The 14999-nt window shown below is 43.4% G+C and overlaps 1 long non-coding RNA gene across 3 annotated transcripts in view; it reads left to right on the top strand.

Moving 5' to 3' along the window:
- LOC142445307 (uncharacterized) overlaps positions 1-2942 on the top strand; it is a 46311-nt gene extending 43369 nt beyond the window's left edge. For all 3 annotated transcript variants that reach the window (XR_012784007.1, XR_012784009.1, XR_012784006.1), the window contains one exon: positions 1579-2942. This is a non-coding gene — a long non-coding RNA (uncharacterized LOC142445307). The remainder of the gene's footprint in view (positions 1-1578) is intronic.
- The last annotated feature ends 12057 nt before the right edge of the window (positions 2943-14999 follow it).

The raw sequence follows: 14999 nt of genomic DNA, 5'->3' as shown, positions 1-14999 counted from the left end.
CTTTTTAGTTTGTATTAATATTAGTCTCCAAAAGCTTGTTTTAAAGAAATCACCCTTGGCAGTGTGAATCCTGAGTCCATTGGTATTTTATGAAGATTCTCACAAGGTCTGTGGGATGTTCGCCTTTGCTTAGCTGTTCAAATCATGTTTTCCTGCAAACGGATGAGCAGGCTTCTCGGCATGAGAACATGGCAGCTGGGTTAGTGATTTCTCTGATGGGAAGTTTCCTCTGGGGGTGCAGTGTTGATGATGGCCCTCTCACTCCGCCACCTCTGGGTCATTGAACACAGCTAAACCAGATTCGCCGGCAAATGGAAGACAGTTTGGTGAGTCACAGGCTGAAAGGCAGAGCTCCGGAGTATTCCCAACCAAATAAAAGGCCTGACAAGGAAGAATATGTGTTGACAGCGTTTCCTAGGACATGCTTCGAAGACCACATGAAAACATTTCCACAGAGTACAGGCTTCAATCAGCAGAAGATGTTCTTGGATCCCGAGCACCACGGGGTCACGTTTTCCCGTGACCGCAGTACAGCTGGCGTAATTAAGCAGATTTCATTAAATGTCACCAGAAGCTCGTGGCCGGCGATTAGACCAACTTTTATGTATTGTTCCAGTCAGATCCTTCCCCGCAAAATCATTCGGGCTAATCTAATTTCATTGGCTTTTAAAGTAAGGAAACAGTTATTGAATGGGAAGAGGTGTGCTTCTGCCTCAGGTGACAACGTGGCAGGAAATCCATTTGCTGTGTTCAGTCTAGAAAACAAGTACGTTTGGGAGAAACGCTCTCCAAGGACATTTTTAAGACGCACGCGTTTACTGTCTTTTAGAAGTTGTTCTTAATTTTTATTCCTATTCACGTAGCATTAATGGATTAGCGACCGGGTGAGGCACTAAATCCCAACACTTAAACATAACTCATAGTCTCCCACTGGAATAGCTGAGGAAAGTGGAAGGAAGCTGAGAGGTCAACTAACTTGTATAAAATCACAGAACTGGCAGGTAGTCCTGCAGGCTCGGGCTATTTCCTCCTGGAATCAAAGCTCGATTCTAGGTTTCCTTAAGACCAGTTGACATTGGACCAGATTTGTAGTCCACCCACCCCGTTCCAACTGCCACGGAGTCAATTCTGTCACAGTGACCCTTTAAGACAGCAAAACTGCCCCTTAGGGATTCAGTACATCTTTATGGGAAGAGACGCCTCGTCTTTCTTGCTTGGGTGGTTGGGGCGTTGAGTTGTTTACCGTGTGGTAGCAGCGTAATGCGTAGCCTGCGATGACTTCACTCATGCCACCAGTGAAGTCTTAATCTAATCTTGTATGAAAAATGCTCCTGTCAATCACCCTTCCTCGGTACTTTTATGTATGTGCGTATGTAATTTGTTAATGGAACAATAAAGTTCTTTTTCTTCCAAGTCAGTTCACAATGCATTGTACCACCCCCACCCACTGCCCTCAAGGGGTACAAATGGGAACAGTCTGAATATGAACTACGGCCCTAAAGTCATCAGATGCGATCTCTGGACTATTGCTGTTAGTTTATGTTCCTCTAGAACATCATGGCTTTTGTTCTTTGAAAGCTCCAGGCACCTGCGTGATGATAACGGAATGAAAGAACTGACACTGGCGCAGCAGCACTGCACAGCATTCCGGGTTTCCGCACAGATGCGAGGGCTTTATTTGATGGCATCGCCTGGAAAGTTCCCTGGAGCACAGACAGCGGGCACTCGGTCCATTTCTCACCTCAAGCCTTCCTCCTGTGAGTGATCTGGAAGAATCAAAAGTTACCTTAAAAACTCCAGAGAAATACACTTCTCATTCTGGACAATTTTCTCAAACATAGTTACATAACGAACAGTAGTCTTGGGGTATAATGTCTTCTTCCAGAGCAAAAGGCAGGCATGCGTACTGCTCAACATGAAAGATTCTGGTGCCCTGAGCTTCGTGTAGGGACCCAGGTGGTAGAGTGCAGGAAGCGTTGGACTGCTACCTGGAAGGTCAGCAGTTCAAATTCACCCCCCAGTCACAGTCCTCGCTCCAAGGGAGAAAAATGAGACAAGCTACTTTCATAAAGACCAACCTCGGGAACTCCACCAGTAGTTGACTCCGTCCTCAGGGTCACGGGGCTGGAACCTGCTCGATGGCAGTGGGTCTGGGTTTGCAAGTCCAGTGCTCCTCTCATGGACTGCAACCCACGGCGTCCTCAGGTGTCATCTACTCCGGCTGCATCAGTCCTCCTCGTGTTGTCCTGTGGGAACTTGTGCCCAGAGAACAGGAGCAAATGCTGTCACTGCTGGGTGTAATCAACTGAACTTCATCTTGTGTCTTCCACCAGCCTCCCCAGAATGGTGGCAGGCTAGCTCCTTAGCTTGCAGTTAAGGTCAAATTGCAAATCTTTCACAGTTCTTGACACTGTGATCAAGCCATTTTTAAAAAGGCACAAGTTATCAACTTCAACTAGTTGGGATGAAAGAGGACATGTCATCTATGTATAGTACTGATTTAAAAAGAATAGTAAGCGAGTATTATGAATAAGTAAGCCCAGAAATTCAACCGCTTAGATAAAATAGAAAGTCTTGGAAGATACAAATTACCAAAACCCACTCTAGAAGAAGAAAATAGCACGAAGAGTCTTAGGTTATTTTAAACAAATTGCATTTGTAGTTAGGAACTGTGGTAGTTAGATGATTTTGTCAACTGGACATTCCTGGCTGGGGGTGGAGTCAGGCCTGTCAATCAGGTCACAACCTGATGCTGTCTCCTTGTGAGTGTGGCATGCCTCCCCTCTCTAGCTTCCACTTCATCTTCCTGCTTGCTGGCCACCTGGAGATCTGCTGGGACCTGACCATGTTTTCACCGACCTCGGATCCACAAGACCCTGCATGCACTGTGATCATCTACATTCTGCATCATTGCATGGAGCTGCATCGAGTCTGAGGAGGGACTTATGGACTAGTATTGGACTTATGAACTTGAGTTGGAAGGGGCTGGGGTGCTCTCTTGATGTATAATTACTTCTTGATATAAAGCCCTTTCTTATACATATATGAGTGTCAGTGGATTTGTTTCTAAGTCAACTCTGCCTACCATGGAAACCTTCCAATGATTAAAAAGTGCATTGCTAAATTAGTTCACTAGCGAACACTAAAAATTTTTAAAGGAAAAAATAATAGAATTTTTTTCCTGTATAAATTTTTTAAGACATCATTTTATTGAGAGCTCTTAAAATGTTTATTACAATCCATACATTAATTGTATCAGACATATTTGTATATATGTTGCCATCATTCTTTTCTAGACAGTCTGTTAAGCCCTTGGTGTCAGCTGCTCGTCTTCCCTTACCCCCCTCAACCTCGTGACCCCTTGATAGGTTATAAATTATTATTTTCATGTCTCACACCATCCACTGTCTCCCTTTCCCCATGGTTTCTGTTGTGCTTTTCCCTGGAGGGGTGTGTGTAGTTGTGTGTTGATCATTGTCATTGTTTCCCCCTTCTTCCCTTCCTCCACCCCATCACTCTTCCCATCTTGTATCTCTCTTCCCATTCCTGCTCCTGCTCGTGTGTCGTGAGCTCTTATCTCTTATCTAAGGCTCTGTACGTGCTCCAGTCTAGTCCGAAGTGAGAGGCAGCACCGGGGTCATGGTGGTGGGGGGTGAGGAAGCCTCAAGGAACCAGAGGATTATTGTGTGTTTCATCGGTGCTTCACTGAACACTGGTTGACTCATCCCTTCCCTGTGACCCCTCAGTGGGGGATTTTCCATTGTCTACAGATGGACTTTGGGTCTCTGCTCTGATTTCCCTCATTCTTAACCATACGGTTTTGTTTGTTGGATTGTGAAGGGTCTTCTGATGCCTGTCACCTGGTCCCGATGACACCTCATGCTCTTGCAGGTTGTTGTGCTTCTTCCACATGGGCTTGTTGTTTCTCTGCTGGATGGTCATTTGTTTTACTTCAAGCTTTTAAGACTCCAGATGCTATATCTTTTAGTAGCCGGACACCAGCTGCCTTCTTCACCACATTTGCTTATACACCAATTTTGTCTTCAGAAGTTGTGTCGGGAAGGTGAGCCACTGAGATTGCCAATTTGTTAGAACAACATGTTCTTGTATTGAGGGAGGGTGTAAGCAGAGGCCCAAAGTCTGTCCACCACCTCAGTGTATTGCCAAATAAATATATGTACATAGGCCAGTACATCTATTTTTATGGATTAATATAATTACATATGGCTACCCCCATGCTTATACCTCTGTCCATAGCTTTGATCCCTAGATCAATCCTCTGTGTCCCCTTAACCTCCTCTGGCCCACCACCATGCTCGCTCTACTTCTGCCTCATTGTGCTTCCTCTCAGCTAGATTGCTGCTGCGTCCGCGCTCCTAGATCCACCTCGTTATTGTTTTTTATTCCCTAGTTGTTCTCCAGTCTATGGCGCTGTTTCCCCACAGCGCCTATTCCCCAAGAATTCTATAAATATCTTTGAGAAAATGGAAGAGCATAACACACTTCAAAACTTGTTTTATGAGACCGATCTTACCCTGAGAACAAAGTCAGACAACGGTATTATAAAAAAAGAAAAATACAGACCAATTTTTTTACCATGAAGAAAACAAAATCCTCAATAAGATATAAACAAATTTAATCCAGCAATATATAAAAGACTAGTATATCATAATCAAGTGAAATTCCACGAAAGCAAGGAGGATCCAACATTCAAAAATAAATCCCTGAAATTCATCCTACTAACAGAATAAAGGGGAAAATACAATCAAATTAATAGATGACAAAGTAGCATTTGACAACATTCAACATCTTTTCAGGATAATACTCTTAGCAACCAAGAAATAGAAGGTAATGTCTTAACTTTATAAAGAACATCTACAAACACAAGAATAAAAAGAACAAAAACTACTGTTAGCATTGAGTCTCATGGCCAACATGCGCTCTGTTAAGATTGAGAACAAAGATCTCTGTGATCACCCTCCCACTCCCCACCAGTCAGTACAATAAGGCAAGTGAAAGAAATGACGGCCATATTGATAGGTGGGAGGGGCTGTCTACATTGACAGATAATACGATGGGCTACACAGAAAACCCAAAGACACGTACAAGTGGTGTCACTAAGATTAGTGTCACCAGTGCAGTAATTTACGACATCAAACCACCCACTAACTTCACCTTATAGACCTCCTCCAGTATCAGGTCACACAGAATCCTTCGTAATGTCTACGATCAGTGTTAGACACAGAATGTGTGTTACATATGCTTGTAAATAGCATACCATAAACACAGTATCTCTTAGGGTATGTGAAGATGAACAATAGAATTACTTGGTAAAACCTTTCTACAAGGAATTACATGATCGGTTGCAACATTATTAGTAACAGAATGGAAGACAGCTTTTGGTTTTCCCTTTCTTTTCCACTAATTACGACTTCATTCTCAAGAGTTATTTATATAGCTTCACAAACACTACTTACCACAGCAGCATTTAGGGAAGACTAAAGTGTGTGCTTATAGCACATGCAAATGAAACCATGGGATTCAAAATGCCCTTCTAATTAGCTAATAATGACAGCCCAGACTAGAGCACATTAACCCTGCCCCTCCTGAAAAAGAACCCAGAACTGAAACACTGCCAGGGAGGGGATTCTAACTCACAGGGACCCTATAGCATGGAGTACAATGCCGCTTTGAGTTTCCAGGATGGTAAATCTTCATGAGAGCAGGCAGCTTCATGTCTTCTCCCACAGAGGGCTCCAACCACAGACATTGCAATTAACAGCCCCATGTTAGCTCTCATCCCCACTCGGGCTCCTTCGTAGACCATTGTTGCAGCTATCAGGTGCAGTGCCTTTGAGTTGGTTTCCACTCACATACAACAGAATGAAACACTGGCTCTGCTCACAATTGTGGTGCTTGAGCCCATTGCTGTTGCCCCGTGTCAGCTCGGTGTCAATCCACCTCTTTGAGGGCCTTCCTCTCTTTTTCACCATCTTTTTCACTGGTGCCTCCCGATAACATGTCCATAGTATGTGCGGTAAAGGCCTCCGATCCGTTCTTCTAAAGAGCGTTCCGGCTGTACTGCCAAGACAGGTTTATTTGTTCTTTTGATAATCCATGGTACTCTCAATATTCCTCATCAGCACCCAATTCACATCCATCCATCTTTCTAGTCTTCCTTATTCAGTGTCTAACTTATGTGTCTAACTTTTACAGGCATATAAGGAAATTGAAAATACCATGGTTGTTGGACACTCCCTTACAGAAGAGTCACAAGGAAGAGACGAGCCAGTCAGGGTGCAGTATAGCACCAACGAAACATACAACTTTCCTCTAGTTCTTTAATGCTCTCCCCACCCCCACCCCACTAGCATGACCCCTGTTCTACCTTACAAATCTGGCTCAACCAGAGGATGTACAATGGTACAGATCAGAGCTGGAAACACAGGGAATCCAGGACAGATAAACCCCTCAGGACCAATAATGAGAGTAGCCATACCAGGAGGGCAAGGGGAAGGTGGGGGGTGAAAGGGGGAACCAATCACAATGATGTACATATAACCCCTGCCACGGGGACGGACAACAGAAAAGCAGGTGAAGGGAGAATTGGTCAGTGTAAGACATGAAAAAATAATAATAATTTACAAATTATCAAGGATTCATGAGGGAGGGAGGGAAGAAACAAAGAGCTAATTCCAAGGGCTCAAGTAGAAAGAAAATGATGACACAACAGATGCATGTATAGATTGTGATAAGAGCTGTATGAGCCCCTGATAAAATGATTAAAAAAGAAAAAGAAAATACCATGGTTGATATTTTAGGTACAGTACCAAGCAAGATGACAACTTCAGTCTTTTCTCATTTATCATGATGTTGCCAATTGGTCTAGTGGTGAGGATTTTCGTTCTATTGAGTTGCAATCTTTATTGAAGGCTGCAGTCCTTGATCTTCATCAGTACGTGCTTCAAGTCCTCCTCATTTTCATCCAGTATGTTGCACACCACAGGTTATACATAAGTCTTCCTCCAATCTGATGCCGCATGCTTTTCCATATAGCCCAACTTCGGATTATTGACTTAGAATACAGACTGGGTATAGACGTTTATGCACACATTCCTAATGTTAAACAATGCTGCATTCCCTTATTCTGTTTGAACAATCGCCTCTTGGTCTAGCTGCACGTTGTATATCCCAGAACAATGATGTTCTGGAATTCCCATTCTTCTCCATGTCATCTAAACTTTGTTATGATTCACACAGTTGAATGATTTTGCATAGCCAATAATATACAAGTAAAGATCTTTCTGGTGCTCTCTGCTTTCCGCCAAGGTGCAACTGCCATTAGTAATGATTTACCTGTGCCGTGTCCTCTTCTAAAACTGGCTTGAGTTTCTATCAATGTACTACTGCAACCATTGTTGAATGATCTTGAACAACATTTTATTTGCATATGCTACTAATCTAATTTGAGAATTTCTGCAGGTGTTGGGTAACCTTTCTTTGAAATGAGCACAACTAGGGAACTCGTCTGGTCAGTTGGCCAGGTAGCTATTCCCCAAATTTCTTGGCGGAGGTAAGTGAATGCTGCCAATGCTTCATTGGTTTGTTAAAGCGTTATAATCAGTGTTCTTTCAATTCCTGGAGCCTTCTTTTGGGCTAATGCTTTCAGGGAAGCTTGGACTTCTTCCTCCAGCACCTTGGTTCTTGCTCCATATGCTACCTCTTGAAATGGTTGAATGCCTGTCAGTTCTTTTTGGTGCAGTCATTCTGTGTATCTTTGTATCATTCAATATTTGGCTTATAAAATCTTTCAATGTTGCACCTGGAGGCTTAAATTTTTCCTCAGTTCTTTTAAGATTTGCTGAGCATACTCTTCCTTTTTGGTTTTATAACTCTAGATCTTTGCACATTACATAATAATATTTTACTTTGTCTTCTTGAGCTGTCTTTTGAAATTTTCTGTTCAACTCTTGACTTCATTATTTCTTCCATTTGCTTCAGCTACTCTATAATTATGAGCGAGTTTCACACTCTCTTCTGCCACTGATTTTGATCTTTTCTTTCTTTCTTGTCTTTTTTATCATTTTATTAGGGGCTCATACAACTCTTATCACAATCCATACATACATCAATCGTGTCAGCACATTTGTACATATGTTGCCATCATTATTCTCAAAACACCTGCTTTCTACTTGAGCCCTTGGTATCAGCTCCTCACTTTTCCCCCTCCCTCCCCGCTCCCCCTCCCCCCGGCCCTTGATAATTTATAAATTATTATTTTGTCGTATCTTACATCATCCAATGTCTCCCTCACCCACTTCTCCACTGTCCATCCCCCATGGAGGAGGTTATATGTAGACCTTGAAATCTGTTCCCCCTTTCTCCCTCACCTTCCCTCCACCCTCCTGATAGATATTGCCCCGCTCACCATTGGTCCTGAAGATATCATCTGTTTTGGATTTCCTGTATTTCCAGTTTCTATCTGTGCCAGTACATCCTCCGGTCCAGCCGGATATGTAAGGTAGACAGACTTGGGATCATGATAGTGAGGGGGAGGGGGAGTAAGCATTCAAGAACTAGAGGAAAGTTGTATATTTCATCATTGCTACATTGCACCCTCTGGCTCATCTCCTCCCCACAGCCCTTCTGCAAGGGGTTGTCCAGTTTCCCACAGGTGGGCCCTGGTCCCCACTCCGCACTCCCCCTCATTCACAATGCTATGATTTTTTTAATGCCTGATACATGATATAGCACCTGGGATCTTAAAGGCTTAAAGATAAACAGGCAGCCATCTAGCTAAGAAACAACAAAGCCCACATGGAAGAAACACACCAGCCTACCCTGACATGAACGCTGAAGACAAAGCGGGTGAAGAAAGCTGATGGTGCCTGGCTGTCAAAATATATAGAATCTGGGGTCCTATAGGCTGGAAGATAGACAAGGGGCCATTTAACCGAGAAACAACAAAGCCCACATGGAAGAAGCACACCAGCCTGTGAGATCGTTCTAGTCTTTTTAGTGACCCTTTGCTTTTCCCTTGTATGATGTTTTTGCTGTCATCCCACCCCTCACCTGGTCTTCTTTCATCAGTGTTCAATGAGTCAAATCTATTCTTGAGGTGCTATCAAAGTTCAAGTGGGTATATTCAAAGTCATATTTTGACTCTCATGGACGTGTTTTAAATTTTCTTAACTTCAACTTGAATTTACATTTGAGCAAGTGAAAATCAGTTCAACAGTCAACCCTGGGTTCATTTGGCTGCCGATACTGAGCTTCTTCATTGTCTCTTTTCACAGTCAATTTGATTTCTGTGTATTCCATCGGGAGAAGTCCACATGTATAGTCACTGTGCATGTTGTTGAAAAATGGTATTTGTGATAAAGACAGCATTGGGCTTGCAAAATTCTATCATGGGATCTCCAGCATAGCTTCTATCACCAAGTCGATATTTCCAAATACTGCCCTTTCCTATTTGTTTCTAACTCTTGCATTCCAACCACCAGTCATTAGCAAGGCATCTTGATCACATGTTTGATCAATTTCTTAGTGGAATTCTTTTTTTTAATCACTCACTTTTGGAGTTGTTTCATAGGTTTGAATAATACTTTCATTGGCTGAATTTCTTTGTGTGTAAATAGATATTATCCTAACACAGACAGCATTATACCTCAACATAAATTCTGAAGTGTTCTTGATGATAAAAGTGATGTCATTCCTCTAGAACTTGTCATTTCTGGCATAATAAACCATGTGATTGTCTGTTTCATAATGATCAATACCAGTCCATTTCAGCTCACTAATTCCTAAGATATTTATCTTTATGCATGTCATTTCCATTTTGATGACTTCCATTTTTTTAACTCTTACATGATACATTCAAATTCCAATTATTAGTAGATGTTTGCAGCTGGTTTTTTTTTTTTTCATTTGAGTCCTGGCCCCTCAGCAAATGAAGGTCCTGAAGGCTTATTTCATTCACATCATTAATAAGATTCACTCTGCTTTGAGAAGCATGCCTTCTATATCGAGGGACTCATCTTCCTTCCCTGTATTGGACAAGGTTCTGCTATTCATGACATTTTCAGTAGCTGACAATGTTCCACTGCTATCGATAAGGTTTTCAGTGGCCAGTTCCTCCAAAGGAGAGTGCCTCTTTCTTCTTCATAGTTTGTTCTTAGTCTGGAATCTCTGCTGAAACCCATTCACTTTGGGTGACCCTGCTGGCATTTGAAGTACTGGTCATTTGTTCCAGTATGAGAATACCACTCAAGCCCAAACAGTCTGACAAACGGACAGATCAAGTGGTGGTAGAGCACATTACCACACCTCAACACACTGCCATTGAGGCGATGCCGACTCACAGAGGCCCTGCAGCACATGACAGAACCATTCCTGTGAGTCTCTGTGACTGTGACTCTTTATGGGAGTAGTAAGCCCATCTTTCACCCACAGGTGGTTTTGAACTAACAACCTTTCAGTTAACAGCCCTGTTCGTCACCACTAGAGCACATTAGGAGGGTCAAAATAGAAATTTGCATAGAGTTTTAACTTTGTAGCTGGGCTTATGAAAAATGTTCATAACTACAGAGATATTTTAATTAAAAACAATAAATTTCTTCTAAAACACTGCACAAAATTTTATAGAAACTTTCTCTGACAGTGCCACTCAGTGTGACCCCAACATCCTGCACCTCCCTATGACCTTGGCAGTTACAAAAATTTCCTAGGGTAATAAAAATGAGCTTAGCAAATTCTCAGGAAGCAAAATTAATGTAAAAAGTCTATTGCTACCTGGTTGATTTTGACTCATATAGGATTTTTGAAGCAGTACAACTTTAAAAAAATAATTTTATTGGGGCCTCTTACAGTTCTTACAACAATCCATACATCCATTGTGTCAAGCACATTTATACATATGTTGCCATCATCCCTTTCAAAACATTTTTTTCTACTTGAGCCCTTGGTATCAGTTCCTCTTTTTGCCCCTTCCCTCACAAATCCTTGATAATTCATAAATTATTATTATTTTAAAAATCATTTTAGTAGGGGCTCATACAACTCTTATCACAATCCATACATATTCATACATCAATTGTATAAAGCACATCAGTACATTCTTTGCCCTAATCATTTTCAAAGCAGTTGCTCTCCACTTAAGCCCTTTGCATCAGGTCCTCTTTCCCCCTCCCTCCCCGCTCCCCCCTCCCTCATGAGCCCTTGATAATTTATAGATTATTATTTTGTTATATCTTGCCCTATCCAGCGTCTCCCTTCACCCCCTTCTCTGTTGTCCATCCCCCAGTGAGGAGGTCACATGCAGATCCTTGTAATCAGTTCTCCCTTTCCAAACCACTCACCCTCTACTCTCCCAGTATTGCCCCTCACCCCCTGGTTCTGAAGGTATCATCCACCCTGGATTCCCATGCCTCCAGCTCCTATATGCAGCAGTGTACAACTTCTGCTCTATCCAGACTTGCAAGGTAGAATTCATATCATGGTAGTTGTGGGGGAGGAAGCATCCAGGATCTGGGGGAAAGCTGTATTCTTCATTGGTGCTACATCACACCCTGACTAACTCATCTCCTCCCCTAGACCCTTCTGTGAGGGGGTCTCCAGTTGCCGACAAATGGGCTTTGGGTCTCCACTCTGCACTTCCCCCTTCATTCACTATGGTAAGATGTTTTTTTTTTTTTGATGATACCTTATCCCTGATCCCTTTGGCACCTCAAGATCGCACAGGCTGGTGTGCTTCTTCCATGTGGACTTTGTTGCTTCTGAGCAAGATGGCCGCTTGTTCACCTTCAAGCCTTTAAGACCCCAGACACTATCTCTTTTGATAGCCGGGCACCATCAGCTTTCTTCGCCACATTTGCTTATGCAACTGTTTGTCCTCGGCGATCGTATCATGGAGGTGTGCAGCCAATGATATGATTTTTTGTTCTTTGATGCCTGATAACTGATCCCTTCGGGACCACTCGATCACACAGGTGTTCTTCCATGTGGGCTTTGTTGCTTCTGAGCTAGATGGCCGCCTGTTTATCTTCAAGCCTTTAAGACCCCAGACATTATCTCTTTCTTTTTTTTTTGACACTATCCCTTTTGATAGCCGGGTACCATCAGCTTTCTTCACCACATTTACTTGTTTACCCATTTTGGCTTCAGCAGTTGTGTCAGGAGGGTGAGCATCATAGAATGCAAATTTAATAGAAGAAAGTATTTTCATGCATTGAGGGAGTGCTTGAGTAGAGGCCCAAGGTCCTTCCGCCACCTTAATACTAAACCTATAACTATAGACACATAGATCTATTTCCCCACCCTCATATATATATATATATTTGCATGTACGTCTTTGTCTAGACCTCTATAAATGCCCTTTGTCTCATAGCTCTTTTCTTTATTTCCCTTGACTTTCCTCCTGCCCCACTATCATGCTCTGTCCCCACCTGGGTTACAGCTATACCTCTTCTTTATGTAACCTTACCCTTGATCATTCCCTACCAATCCTGCCACTCCCCCCTCGCCACCAATTTGGATCCCATGTTGTTCCCTTGTCCCTGGGTTTGTTAACACCACTTCCTTACCCCCCCCCCCCATCCCAAGTTCCCCCGGAACTGTCAGTCCCATTGTTTTTCCACCAGATAGTTCATCCAGACTGTCTTATTTAGACAGACCTGTGGAGATAATAACATACACAAAAACAAGACAGAGGAAAACAAAGCAACAGTATACAACCAGACAACAAAACAGCAACAACAAACCACTGACAAAGAACCAAACAAAACACATCAAGAAAGAAAAGCTTGTAGTTAGTTCAAGGATCGTTTGTTGGCCTTTAGGAGTGCTTTCCAGTCCAGTCTGTTGGGGCACCACGCCCTGACCCCAAAGTCCACTTTCAGCATTCCCTGGGGACCTTGCGGCTCCATTCTCTTGCTGTTCCGCTGCACTCCCCCAGTGCTTTGCTTCGGTGTGGTGGGATCAGGTCAGATGCAATTCCCACACTGTGTCTCCGGTGCTGTCCCCTGTAGCGCCATTGGTCACTAAGGGGCATTATGTCTCATAGTGGGGCCAGCCATATTGTCCTCTCTGTGGACTGGCTCTCACGGCCTGGTGGGCCAGGCTGTGCTCCACTGTCTCCTCCTCCCCCTTCATCTGCTCCCGTGTGCTCTGACCAGATATGTCCCTCTCCTGGAGCTGCAGAATCAATGTCGTCCTTTGAAACAAATTCTTCTCGGGGGAGGGGCAGGAATCCCTTAATTTTTGGTGCTGGGGCCAGCCTCCCAGACCTCTCCACTGGTTCCCTCCTCCACGCCGGAATGTTGCATTTACACTTTGTGGCACTGGGTTGAAGTCTGGTCCTTCTTTCCCTGTGAGATATAAACAATACCCTCCCCTTGGGTGGGTTAGTACCCCATCCCCCTAAATTATTATTTTCATATCTTAAAGTGACCGCTGTCTCCCTTCACCCACGTTTCTGTTGTTTGTTCCTCTGGGGGTGCGGGGCAGTTATACATTGATCATTGTGATCAGTTTGCCCCTTTCCCCCACCTTTCCCGTACCCTCATGATATTGCTACTACTATTACTGTTTATCTGTCCTGGATTCTGTGTGTCAAGAGCTCATATAGAACTGGGGTAATGATAGTGGGGGGGGGGGGGAGCGAGCACTAAAGACCCAGAGGAATGTTGCTTCATTGGTGCTATACTGCACCCAGGCTGGCTTGTCCCTTCCTTAGTGACCCTACTGTGAGGAGATGTCTAATTGTTTACAGATGGGCTTTGGGTCTTCATGCCACTCCCCCACCGTCGTTCTCATCGACATGATTATTTGTTTCAGGGTCTTCTGATGCCTGATCCCATTGACACCTCGTGATCACACAGGCTGGTGTGCTTCTTCCATGTGGGCTTTGTTGCTTCTTAGCTAGGTGGCCGCTTGTTTATCTTCAAGCCTTTAAGACCCGAGATGCTATATCATTGGAGTTGTAAATCTTTATGGGAGTAGATAGCATCATCTTTATTCTGTAGAGTGGCTGGTAACTTGGGTCATGGACCTTGTGGTTAGCAGTCCAGTAGTGACCCAACATCGTCACCAGAGTACCATGACCGGAATACCAGGGGTTTTTTTTGGTAAATAGTCCAACCAAATAGATGTAGGATCTGTGTTCTGAAAACCTGCATGTGAATGATTATAGACACTTTACTCATAATCACTGACAATTGGAAGCATACCAAATATCCTTTAGCTGGTACAAACTATAGTACGTCCATTTAATAAACAGAGCCATAAGAAGAGTGAAGTGTTACTGCATTCACCAACACGCATGAATCTCAAATGCATTATGCTGAGCGAAAGAAGGCATTTCTAGGGCTCCATTTATGTGATCCTCTGGGGAAGGTAAAACTATAGCGCTGGAGGCTAGTTCGGTGATTGCCATGCCTTATGTGTGGGGCGGAGTAGCCTGAGGGAAATTCTGGAGCTGATGGAACTCTTCCGTGTGGTGAGCTTACTGATGGTCATACAATTATGCTCATTTTCCAAAGGTATGGAACTGTACACCAGAAAAAGTAAAAGTTAATGTATACATTTCAAAAGCCGGAGTGTATTAAGGTCATTAATAAGTGTGCGAACTCCAAAAGAAACATAAGAGTAGAGGAAGCTTCTGAAGCTCTCTAGCAGTACCTATGGGCAAAGGGCTGCTTCGTCAACTCCCTCAAAAGAAGCCCACCTTTCTTACTCTGAAATCAGTGAAGCCTTCTCAGGTTCTTCCGAGAAGCCACATGGTGTCAGCGCTCTTCAGGCTTCAGCTTCATAAACGTGTCCTTCGCATTGCAAAGCAGAAGAGAGAGCAACCACAGCCTCGAGGAGACTGGCAGGACGTTTTTAGAAGTGCCTTTTCTTTTGGGCCAGGTTGCTGGTGACTTCTATTTCCCAGGGTTTGTTGTTGTTGTTGTTGTTGTTTTGTTTTGAGGATTGAAAAATTACTGACTGGGGAGACATTTGAT

The sequence above is a fragment of the Tenrec ecaudatus genome, chromosome 4 (genome assembly GCF_050624435.1).
Source record: "Tenrec ecaudatus isolate mTenEca1 chromosome 4, mTenEca1.hap1, whole genome shotgun sequence".
NCBI classification, from domain to species: domain Eukaryota; kingdom Metazoa; phylum Chordata; class Mammalia; order Afrosoricida; family Tenrecidae; genus Tenrec; species Tenrec ecaudatus.
Note: the sequence above shows the minus strand (reverse complement) of the source record. Positions and strands in the feature narration are given on the sequence as shown.